Source organism: Cygnus atratus, chromosome 6 (genome assembly GCF_013377495.2).
Source record: "Cygnus atratus isolate AKBS03 ecotype Queensland, Australia chromosome 6, CAtr_DNAZoo_HiC_assembly, whole genome shotgun sequence".
Classification (NCBI taxonomy): Eukaryota; Metazoa; Chordata; class Aves; order Anseriformes; family Anatidae; genus Cygnus; species Cygnus atratus.
In genome coordinates this window covers 14063044-14073664 of record NC_066367.1, presented here as the reverse complement: position 1 = coordinate 14073664, position 10621 = coordinate 14063044, and positions in this window count along the sequence as shown.

The following is a 10621-nucleotide window of genomic DNA, read 5'->3' as shown; positions in this document are numbered from 1 at the left end:
TGCTTGATTTGTCGAGCAAACCTCCAGCTGATTTCAGGGGGGCTGGCACTTCACTCCCTCCCCACTTCCTTTGCCCTGCATTCCTACATTCCCTGCTTTCCAGTACTAGCTTACTTTTTGTGTAATATAAGGCCTTCCTTCTTTCTATTTTAGATAAAGCAGTCTGATAATGGAGACACTCTTGAAAATCCAAACAAGAATACACCTGCCACCAGAAAAAGGATAAACTTCCTGATTATTTTAAAGAAGAGTTGCTCCGGGCTTGTATTCTTTAGTGAATTGAGACCTTAAACACACCCTACCTGAGGTTTGCAGGAAGTCTCTGGTGAAACCAGCATTTTAGTACAGCTCCGGAGTCCCAGCCTGGTGTTTTTGTTTGTTTTTTTTCTGAGGACTGTCATTCTGCTGGTAAGATTAATGACTGTGCAGTGTGAGAGAGAAACGGGAGTGGACTAGTCAGTACTAATGCCAGTACACAGACATGCAGACTTCCAAAAAAAAAAATGGAATTTACCTAGCAATAACTTAGAAAATCTGATTTCTTATTTGTTCCAATAGTGAGAGGCATTTCCTTTGTCTCAATCTACTTCTCAGCAGGAGTCCCACGCTGATGAAGTATCATCAAATTGTCAGCTCCCACTGAGAGAGACACCCGTACTGCTCACTGATTGGAGAGATGGAAGCAGTGACAGGTGTTTCTAAAAACTGTTGGGTTTTAAAGTTAAAGGAAAAAATATATATATTTTTCCCCTCCTGAAAGATTTTTCTGAAATAGAGGAACCTGAAACAAGGCCATGAATATTATGTTGGGAGAGACAGAAGAAAACAAATGAAACTAGCTAGTGTAGTGAGGAAAGGGGTGGCAAAAGAGTGTGGTAGAAGGGTATAGAAAAGATACATAAAATAGAAAAAAATCAGTCAGCATTTTCAATCAGGAGCAATAAGATATACAATAAAATTTAAGAAAGTCAACTTCACTGGTCCAAGAAATTTTGTTTTAGGTCAGCTGAAGTCTCAGTACTAGGCTGTTGTTGGGGTTCATCTCACAATGACCCACTCAATCAAAGGAGTTAGTGAGATTCTGAAAATGGATTAATCATTTTTATGAATAATGAGGATATCTGCACTTATATTGGTTAGGAAGAGAATGCAAAATTTATGCAGGACCAGTAGCACCACATATTAAAACTGAGCGGCTCTTCTAACAGCAAAACCATATTTCATTTGCCTTTTTAACCATTTCAGAGAGAGTAATGGAAATTCTCATTGAAATTGTTCAGCAATGATCTCCTCTGCTAAATGGGGGTAATGCCAAGCCCTCCTTTTACACAGATGAAAACAAGTGTGTTAATTTATGTGAGGTCCACAGCTGCTAAAGTCAGGAATGTGATGTGAATGTCCATAAGATGAGTAATCCTACCTTCAGCAGGAAGTGAATGGTGTTCAGTGAATAAGCCTGGGACTACACAAACAGAGAGGAGAAGGTAAAATATTGAACAGCTTCTCACACAGTGGTTATTTGTCTGTCCCCTGCATTATGAGCCACAGGCCCTCTGGGGAGGACTAATATAAGCTCATGCAATTAGATAATGCATGCACACAGGAGGGTTAATTAAGGTCGCATGGTTCTGACGTCTCCCATCTCCGTGTTTGAGTTTGCAGCCTTAGTGGTGCGGTGTTTTTCAGGTGACTGTTTTTACCTTTTGTGTTTGTCTAACAGAACATAATCCATATTCATTTTCTAACAGCACCCAACCTTTGGCTTCCCCGATTGTTGCTAAACTGCATTGAAAGCCCCTCATCCCACCAGCACAGGATCCCTCTTAGAGCTTCAATCATGAGCTTCCCTCCAGCAAGGGAGACTGAACAACAATAATAAAGCATTCTCGGTTTCTTTCTGCTACTCTTCTGAAAAACAGCAATGGAGCTGACCTTCCACAGCCAAACTCGTAATAAGGTTTTAATTCCCTTTTATGTGGGGATACACTGATACCAGGACTGGTGTAAGAAGGCAATTGAGTGGGAAGGGGTTGGTTTGTGTAAGCATGGAGATCATGGTAGGCTACCCTGCGATTCGTTTGTATAGAGCATGATTCAATATGCATTGGATAGATAGATGCTAACTGAACAAAGATGTCTGAACCCTTCTGTGCTCAGAGTAATTCGTGCTGTCTGTCATGTAAGGGCCAGATGCTTCCTCTGGACCCCTTGGGCAAAGGAGCTGGTCACGGGCTATGAAGAGCACAGTCTGGCAGCTCCACAGATAAAGTATCTGGTCATTTGCTGCCCTGCAGCAGCTTGAGGGGCTATGGCAGTAGCCAGGGACTTGGTACTCCACCTATTGCTATTAGGCAGATAAAGCGGTTTAATTGTGTATCTGCAGGGCACTCTCCTGTTGTTTCCCTGTTTTTTTCCCCATTAACCCTCTTCTGAGCACACCTGACCCCTTTGTCATGGGGCTGAATGATCCCACTACGTCTAAGCCTCCCAAGACAGCTTTTGGCAGCAAATTTAGGCCAGATATTTTCCTGTCTCTCTACAGTATTTTTTCTCCTGCCATTCTTCTCATCTCATGTGCAAACCCTCCTGGGAAAGGCCTACAGAAGTTAAGAGGGATGAAACCAATAAGAGTCTATAGAAGTGTAATACCACTCTATTCTGGAATTGAAATGGAGAGTGCTGTCTTCTGCAACGTTTTTGAGCCATGCTACTGGATTATATTCTTTGACAAAGATGTTAATTGTATTCTATTCTATAGGATGTTCAGAATGTAAAGAAAGGTTATCGTTTTCTCTTAAATTCTGCAGGGTTTTTCCACAGAAAACGACATCACAGACTATATAATGCAGTCACCACATGAAGTATGCCCATTTTTCTTTTGTTAGGTACCTTTTTTATTTTTTGTATGAATTATTTATTACTCATTAATACCAGAGGAAGTGAATTGTGCTCCTGAACATGACCAAGAGAATGACAGAAGCAAGGTGGCAATAATTACAGGAGTGCGTGAGCTCTCAAAATGCCTGTAAAAATGATTTCGTTGGTTGTAGAGGGGGGAAAAAAAGGATTTTTAATGTCTATTTTTGTAGGAAGCTTGAATACCCAGGTGATGAGTGCTATATAAATACCATATTGACCATTTTAAACAGTCTGTAAACCTCATCTTGTGTACTCATAGTGAGAGCAATACACAAACAGCACAATGCTCTTTGACATACTGACATCTGCTCTTAAATGTTGAAGTATTTGGCTGGATGAAATAACCATTGCATCTATAGATGAGGAGTTGAGCAGCCCACCAGATCCTTGGCAAATCCCCTGTGAAATGAGAGAGAGATCTCAAGGCCTCGGATCCTTGTGTGCATCCAGAGTGTGCTGCCCCTGCAGAAAATCAGAGCATTATAGGTAGGGCTCCACGTAGCATAGGGCTCCACTCCATAGGTAGGGCTCCACAATCTACTTTCCTTTTGTGGTCCTCAAAGAGTTTTAATGTGTCTTGGGTACTGCTAGAAAACTTAGACCTAGCAGCTTTTCATGCATTACGGGTACAGTACACTCAGCACACCCGTCCTAATTACATCTTGACCTTTTCTGGCAGGTTACCCCAATAAACTAGCATCAATTAATTTAGTAGTAGGCTCCTTCCTTTTAAACTAATCCAGTGCCTTCATTTCTCTTGTGTAAGTTGTTTTACATTTTTTGGCCCTATCTCTTTGTGGCTGTTAGGATAATTAGTTGCTAAAATAAGTCCTTAAAAATGCAGGAGTAAAGCAACAGAGCACTCTAAAATAGGTGCATTTTGTGAAGCTGTCACTGAACAGAAGATGTGGCTGATCATCTGAGTGACATGAACAGACAAAAGGGTTATTGGGGGGTTATTTTCCACAGACAAAGAGCAGAAGTCCTTGCACTCTGAGTAGCTCTAGTTTTAGAATAAGGCAGCAGAGATAGAGGGTGAAGGGGAGTTTGATCCAGGTAGGTGGATCTACGTAGCAATCGCCGTTGACTTTCTGTGGGGGTTGTAGAGGGGTCTTCCCACTTTGCCCATGTTATGCTTAGCTCCCCTTTACAATACACCAGCAGAAATCAGTAGACAGCTACTGGTGCTCCTGGCACCAGTGGGAGGTGGAAGAAAGAAGAGAGTGCTGTGTATGTAAGTGCACGTGTGTGCACAGATGATTTGCTCTGTGACAGTGACTGCAATGGACTTGGCTCTGAAGGAGCACTCCCTGAAGAGTGGCTGCAGGATTGCTGTAAGCCTTAATGGCATAATATGTTTAAAAAAAAATGCACAACCACACATTTGCATATTTATCTTGTACCATTAAAGGCACAGACAGCAAGTGTCAGCAGCAGAAATGAGGAGAGGGGAGACTGAAAGATTTTGCCACTGATGCTTAAACCTTCAAGCAACCACAGTGCAAAAAGCTCCTGTGCTATTTCTCCCTACAGCCCTGTGCTCCTGTCTGCACCAGCGCTGTCTGATCTTGAAATAGTTTTAAAATGTCTCAGGAACAGACTCAGTGACGACATTGCTGGTGCAGCTTCAATGGGAGACCAGTTCCTGTTTTATACAATACCGTACAGGTCTGCTGCTGAGCGCAGAGGAAATTACTGCCTCAACTTGCCATAACATGAGGTTTTATCATGCGCGGAAGTATTTTCCTTAGTGGGGTGGAAATAAAAGAAATTTTTGTCCCCCTTTTCCCTTCACCTGCGAACCTCAGTTTGCTTCTTTTGTGCTTCTAATTCCAACTGGAAGCATGAAGTAAAAGAAAAAAATCCAAAAAAGCCATTTTGCCATAATCCAAGTTGTTGTTTTTTCTGATTTACAAATGTTTCTTTTGGGACTTTATCCAAACTGCAAGCCTTGGTGAGGGTCAGTTTTACTCAGCACTCAAAACCTGATAGCAAGATTTTCCCCAAAATCAGGAGGGCGCTGTTAAAAACATGGATGTTTAAAAGTAGTGCACACTTAAGGTTTTTTCTTTAGGTTTATAATTTTTCAGTTCTGTTGGATGACAGGTTTTCAGCCTTTCCAACCCCATCAAAAGGAACAGACAGCATTTTTTAAGAGAAAGCTAAAGATTCCCACAGACCCAGAGTTCAGAGCTTAAAGAAAACAATCACCAAATATGGCAAGAAACCATGAGCTGGAGATGTTGAAACATCATTATTATTATCTGCTCATTCTGTCTTTCCCAACAGGCTTCACACCAAACAAAGAGCAGAGAAAATGCTCTCACCTAGGACAGGATGAATAAGCCGGTTAAATTTTAAGAAGTGCCAGGCACCCGCAGCTCTGGTATCAGTGGGAAATGCAGGTGCTCTGAGAATAAGATCCTGTCATCAGTTTTTTTCCGCTGTTGACTTGCTTTCTTGTTCTCTGCTCAGGTGGGACACAGTCCTGTTCCTTTTCTGTGCAATGAGACTAATGGAGACTTGAGGCTGTTCTCTGCAAACTTGATCTATGGGCTTGGACAGGGTCCTTCAGCCTCTTGCGCACTCTGCACTTACACCCTGGATGACGTGGATTTGGCTTAAACACCATTTTGCTTGCTTTTCCCAGTTTATTTCCCACAGAAATGAGGGTGTGGGAGGATGCATGTGCCTAGGCCTTGCCCCGCCACGGAGCTGGGATTTGCCTGTCTGTACAGAGGAGTGCAGGCTTCATTTAATTTCCTGCTATGACCTTACTGAAAACAGCAGCGTGGCAGGAGGTTCAGCAGTGTAGTGCCTGACTCTGCAGTCAGTGAACAGTTGCCCACGTAGTTGTGTAAAGTGGACCCCACCAAAAGTTTTTTGGTGTACTCAGTGCCATCAAGTTCCTTTTTGTGACCTAACACCCCAAGTCTAACTGGCTCTGAAGTCCCTTGATCTCAGTTTTTCTATGCATGGGTTGTCCTATATATGACCCAGTGGGACAAGAACAGATTTGGAGTGCAGCATCTCTCTCCCTTGGCTGTGAGCAGTGCCAGTGGCACTAGTTCTCTGACTGACGTGCCTGAAAGCTTTCCTTAGCTGTCAGATGCTGAGCAGGGATTCCTGCTGGTGTGCAATGGCAGACAAGTGACATTGAGTCAGCTGGTAGAAGGCTATGCTACCAGTCTCCACAAGTGTACCTCTGCTGGAGCAGGGAAAGAGGCGTGAAGAAAGCTAAAACAGAAAGAGCATAATAAGGTAAGCAACAGGAATCCAAATGACCAATGACAGAGATGCACGTATTTCCATGCTAGGATATGACTCTACCGTTTCTTTACTACAGCTGCCCTTTTAATACATCCTCAGTAGTTTCACAAGTTGCAAACACCTGTGAACTAGCAAAGGCTGAAAAGAAGCATGGATTTCTCTCCCTGCTGGTCCTGCATTGATTGCAATTAAGGAGGAGGAACTGTAGGTAAGGCTTATATGAGTGCATATCCTCCCCAGGCCAGATGAGTTCTTGCTGTTTGATTTTTTTTTTTCTTGTCACTTCCTTCTGCTTGTTAAAGGTGCCAATTGTATAATTTTGCGCTATGATTTGAGAACACTATTCACACCCATGGTAGTGATGTTCCACTTCATTGGGCTGCACAGCTTTTAATTTCAAGTTAATACAGTATAGAGGTTTTATGTCCAACATTCTAAATGCCACAGCATGTTGATGAAAAGAAATTACATTGATGAAACAGTTAGGCAGTGATTAATATGATCCATAACTCAGAGTGATGTAACAGCCCTAGCTTTCTCTCCTACACAAAGTGATGTCCAATTACTTGCTATTGATCAGATATTGCATTGCACCAAATGGGACGCCAGCATCAATTCATTTCATCATATTGAATTTCAGCCAATATCAATGGATATTTGGCACATGTTTTGCTGAAACATTTGTCTGCCATCACAGAGCTGATGAACAGGTTGGCAGGTTTTGTTTGTGAAAGGGTGGGGAGGAGACAGAGAAGGAAGAGAAAAGAAATGCACTAATTCTGCTTGTGAATTTCTCCCCATGCCTAGCACTGACAGCACAGGAATGCCTCTCTGCATGTCCACATTTGTTTCACACAAGTGGCTGCATGCCCCTTTCAGGCATGTTAACATTCTGTGCTGCTCACTGCTTATTTTTTATTGATAATCAAGTGAATAATTAAAGCCCAACAGCTACGTAAAAAAACACATAAATCATATGTGAGTAATGCTCCTCTGCTCAGGCATAGCTCCTGTTGTAAATGATGGCCTAGAAATCCATGATTCATGCCAGCATGTATCACTTCCTCACTCCACATTTGTCTGTAGGACACTTGGGTGCCAGCCAAAGCTCAGGGGTGTCGGATGGAGATACATAGGGTGGTCTTCAGATGTCTCTTTCAGCTCACTTTCCCATGGAGTTATGGTATTGGTTTTGTGTCTCTTCTGGGCTGTTGAGGTGCTGTATTCCCAACAGACATGCTGTTAGCTCTGAGCTTCCCTTTGCCTTATTTTTAATGTGGGTTTTGTTGTTGTGGGGTGTTTTTTGGTTTTGTTTTTGTGTGTGTGGCTTCTTGGACTTGCAGTTATTAGTCCACTTCTAACATTTGTTTTACTCTCATTTGAAAGAAAACCCTCACGTGGGAGTGCCCATCCCGATTAACCTCTCTGGCTAAGATCACCAGTCGTGTGACTGCCACATGGAGTACTGCTAGGCCAAATGTAACAACATCTGCCATGCATTCAACAACTTCCTTTTGGATTCCTCGCACTCTATTTTCACTTTCAGCTCTAAGCAGGAGTGAGATATGTTCTGCTGTCTCTCAGATGCCAAAGCACTGGGAACGTGCCATCCTTCCACTGCGAGCTGGGCGTGTTTAGGAGGCTGACAAATGAAGCCAATAACTAGACTAGGAGTGGAGATGAGCTGTCCACAGCTTATTTCTGTTGACCCTCAAGGCACCTTTCTCCATAGACCTTCTTTCCACATCCTTGAAAAATACAGGAGATGCAAAATTACCACTTATGGAGCTGTAGCTCCGCAAATATTTACATATCTGCTCAATTTTATGCACTTGAACAGTCCTTGGGGCTGTTTGAGGGTGTAAAATTAAGCATACGTGGAATTTTTTCCAGGCTCCAGCTTTCTACCTTACAGACCAGATGGCATCTCTTGGAAAGCTTTGTGGAACATTATATATAGAAACAATTCCATTTGTTATTCTAATTATTTGTTTGCTGAGCACTGACAGCATAGTTGATATGTTGCAGATGTTGAGAAATGGCTCTCTTTTCCAAGGAGCTTGTGACTTCGGTAGAAAGTGGCTACAGGGACCTAAGGATGACAGCCTACCTGAACTGCTTTCTTGACAACCTGTTTGATTTTACATGATGGCCTCCTTTCTCTTTGTGATACTCCACTCGATTCCACAGTAGCCAACTACAGTGCCTGTGGCAAGATTGCAGTGTGTCCTTGGAACAGATCAGCTTGATAATGGTACTCAAACTGGAGATTGAGAATAAACAGAAAAAAAAAAAGGCTGAGATTGCCAAAAGAAAGGTAGATTAAGTAAGAGAAAATAAGAATTTCTTTTAATTCCATGAGCCCTTACATTTTTCTTAATCAGTTCTAGTGTATAGCAATAGTTAACTGGTAGGAGTAGAATAATAATCACAGCTGTCCACTCAGTACTGAACTTCTAAGAACCAAAATATTTTCCGTTCTTACCCTTTTTTAGAATATTTTTTCCAAACCTAGTTTCAAGCCTGTGAACAAATTATTACTTGGCATGTGTCTGGAGGGAGAAATATTCTTCTGCAATAATTCAGTGGATAAAGAATTTAAGGGACGATCCCCCTGGCAAATGCTTGTTGTATTGCAGAGAGTATTCACCTGATGAATCAGTCTGATCCTTGCACTTGGGCTGCATCACACAGAGACAGTTTTTCAGAGGACTAGTCTTCATCAGTTCCCCTCCAAAACCAGACTCCTTTGCAGTATTTTAGAATAGGTACACAGAAGGCAGAGATACTCCAAATCAGGAGACACTTGTGATTTTGTAGGTTCATATATTTATGTAATGAAAAGTATTCCCTCTCTTTCAAATCAAAAGCCAGATGAAATTCCCCAATTATTCATAAGTTGCACAAATTCATCATGATTCTTCAATATAGAGCTCTCAGGATTAGACTAGGAACCTAAACATCTCAAAACCCTTACTACCAGTTTATCTCTTGAAGAGTTTCTACCTGTGATGTGAGATTGTCAGCTTTAGTCAAAAGGAAGAGGAAAATCAGGATTTTATTAATTAATTTATTCATTTTGCAATACTTCTATTTTACTTATTCCTGCTTTTTACTTCTTGTTTTATGCTAAGAAAGCAGTTTTTGTTGTTGTTGTTGTTGGTTTTTATCTCTTTTGGCAGCAAACAGGTAAAAGAATGAAGGAGAATAAATGCAGCCACTGATTACTCTTATCAGACTTTCAAAAGATAATGAAATGTAAAACCTTTAAAACTCAATTAGCGTGATGAAAATACCCCTACAAATCTCTGAAACAAACTTTGAACAAATGCACGTGTAGAACTCCAGGTCTTCATTTTTTTTCTACCTCTAGGTTCATTTGCATGTGTGGCTGAGCAAATATACAAGATACACACTGGAAACTGCCCATGCACTTCATGCTGCAATGTTGCAGCTTCGGCTGCTTGGTTAAAGTGATGCTCAGGTCTCACCTGTGTGGCGTGAGAAGCCGTGTAGGTGGTTGTCCAACAGGCTGAGCGGTGTGCATCTCGGAGCTTGGGCTGACTTAAAGGGAGGGTTGGAGCTCAAGGAAAACATAACATTGTTGACATAGGTCCTGAAAAAGAATGGGTCAACTCCCCCCCTGAATTTAAATGGCTTTAAAACTAGCAATTAATTACAGAACCACAGCATCTGGAGCAGCTCTGGAGATGCCCAGTCCCACCCCACTCAAAGCAGGGACAGCTGGAGCAGGCTCCTCAGGGCCGTGTCTACCTGGGTTCTGAATATCTCCAGGGATGGACACTCCACAGCCTCTTTGGGCACCCTGTGCCTGAACTCAGTCATGGTCACAGTAAAACTATAATAATAATTTTATATTTAAATGAAATTTCTTGAATTTCAGTTTGTGCCCATTGCCTCCTGTCCTGTCACTGAGCACCGCTGACAGGAGTCCGGCTCTGCCTTCCTTGCTCCCCACACCCTCAGGAATTTAGGCCCCCTAAGACCTCCTAAGTCTTTTCTTCTCCAGGCTAAATAACCCCAGCTTTCTCAGCCTCTCCTCATGGGGCAGATGCTCCAGTCCCATTACCATATCTGAGTCCCTTTGCTGGGCTCACTGCCATGTGCCCACGTCTGCCTGGTATGGGGGAGCCACCGCCTGGGCACAGCACTCAGCTGTGGTCTCACCAGTGCTGAGCAGAGAGGAAGGATCACCTCCCTCGACCTGATGGAGATACTTCTCCTAATCAGCCTCCGGTTTTCAAACCAGATATCAGTTCTTGTTTTCAAGCTTTGTTCCATAAGTGTGAAGGATAAATTGGGAAAAAAGGCAAGCAAGCAAGCAAACAAACAAACAAATAAAAAATCCCGCAGCAGAAAGTGCAAGCAGAGAATGTCAGACAAGTCACTGCCTCTCGAGGCTGGGGCCCTG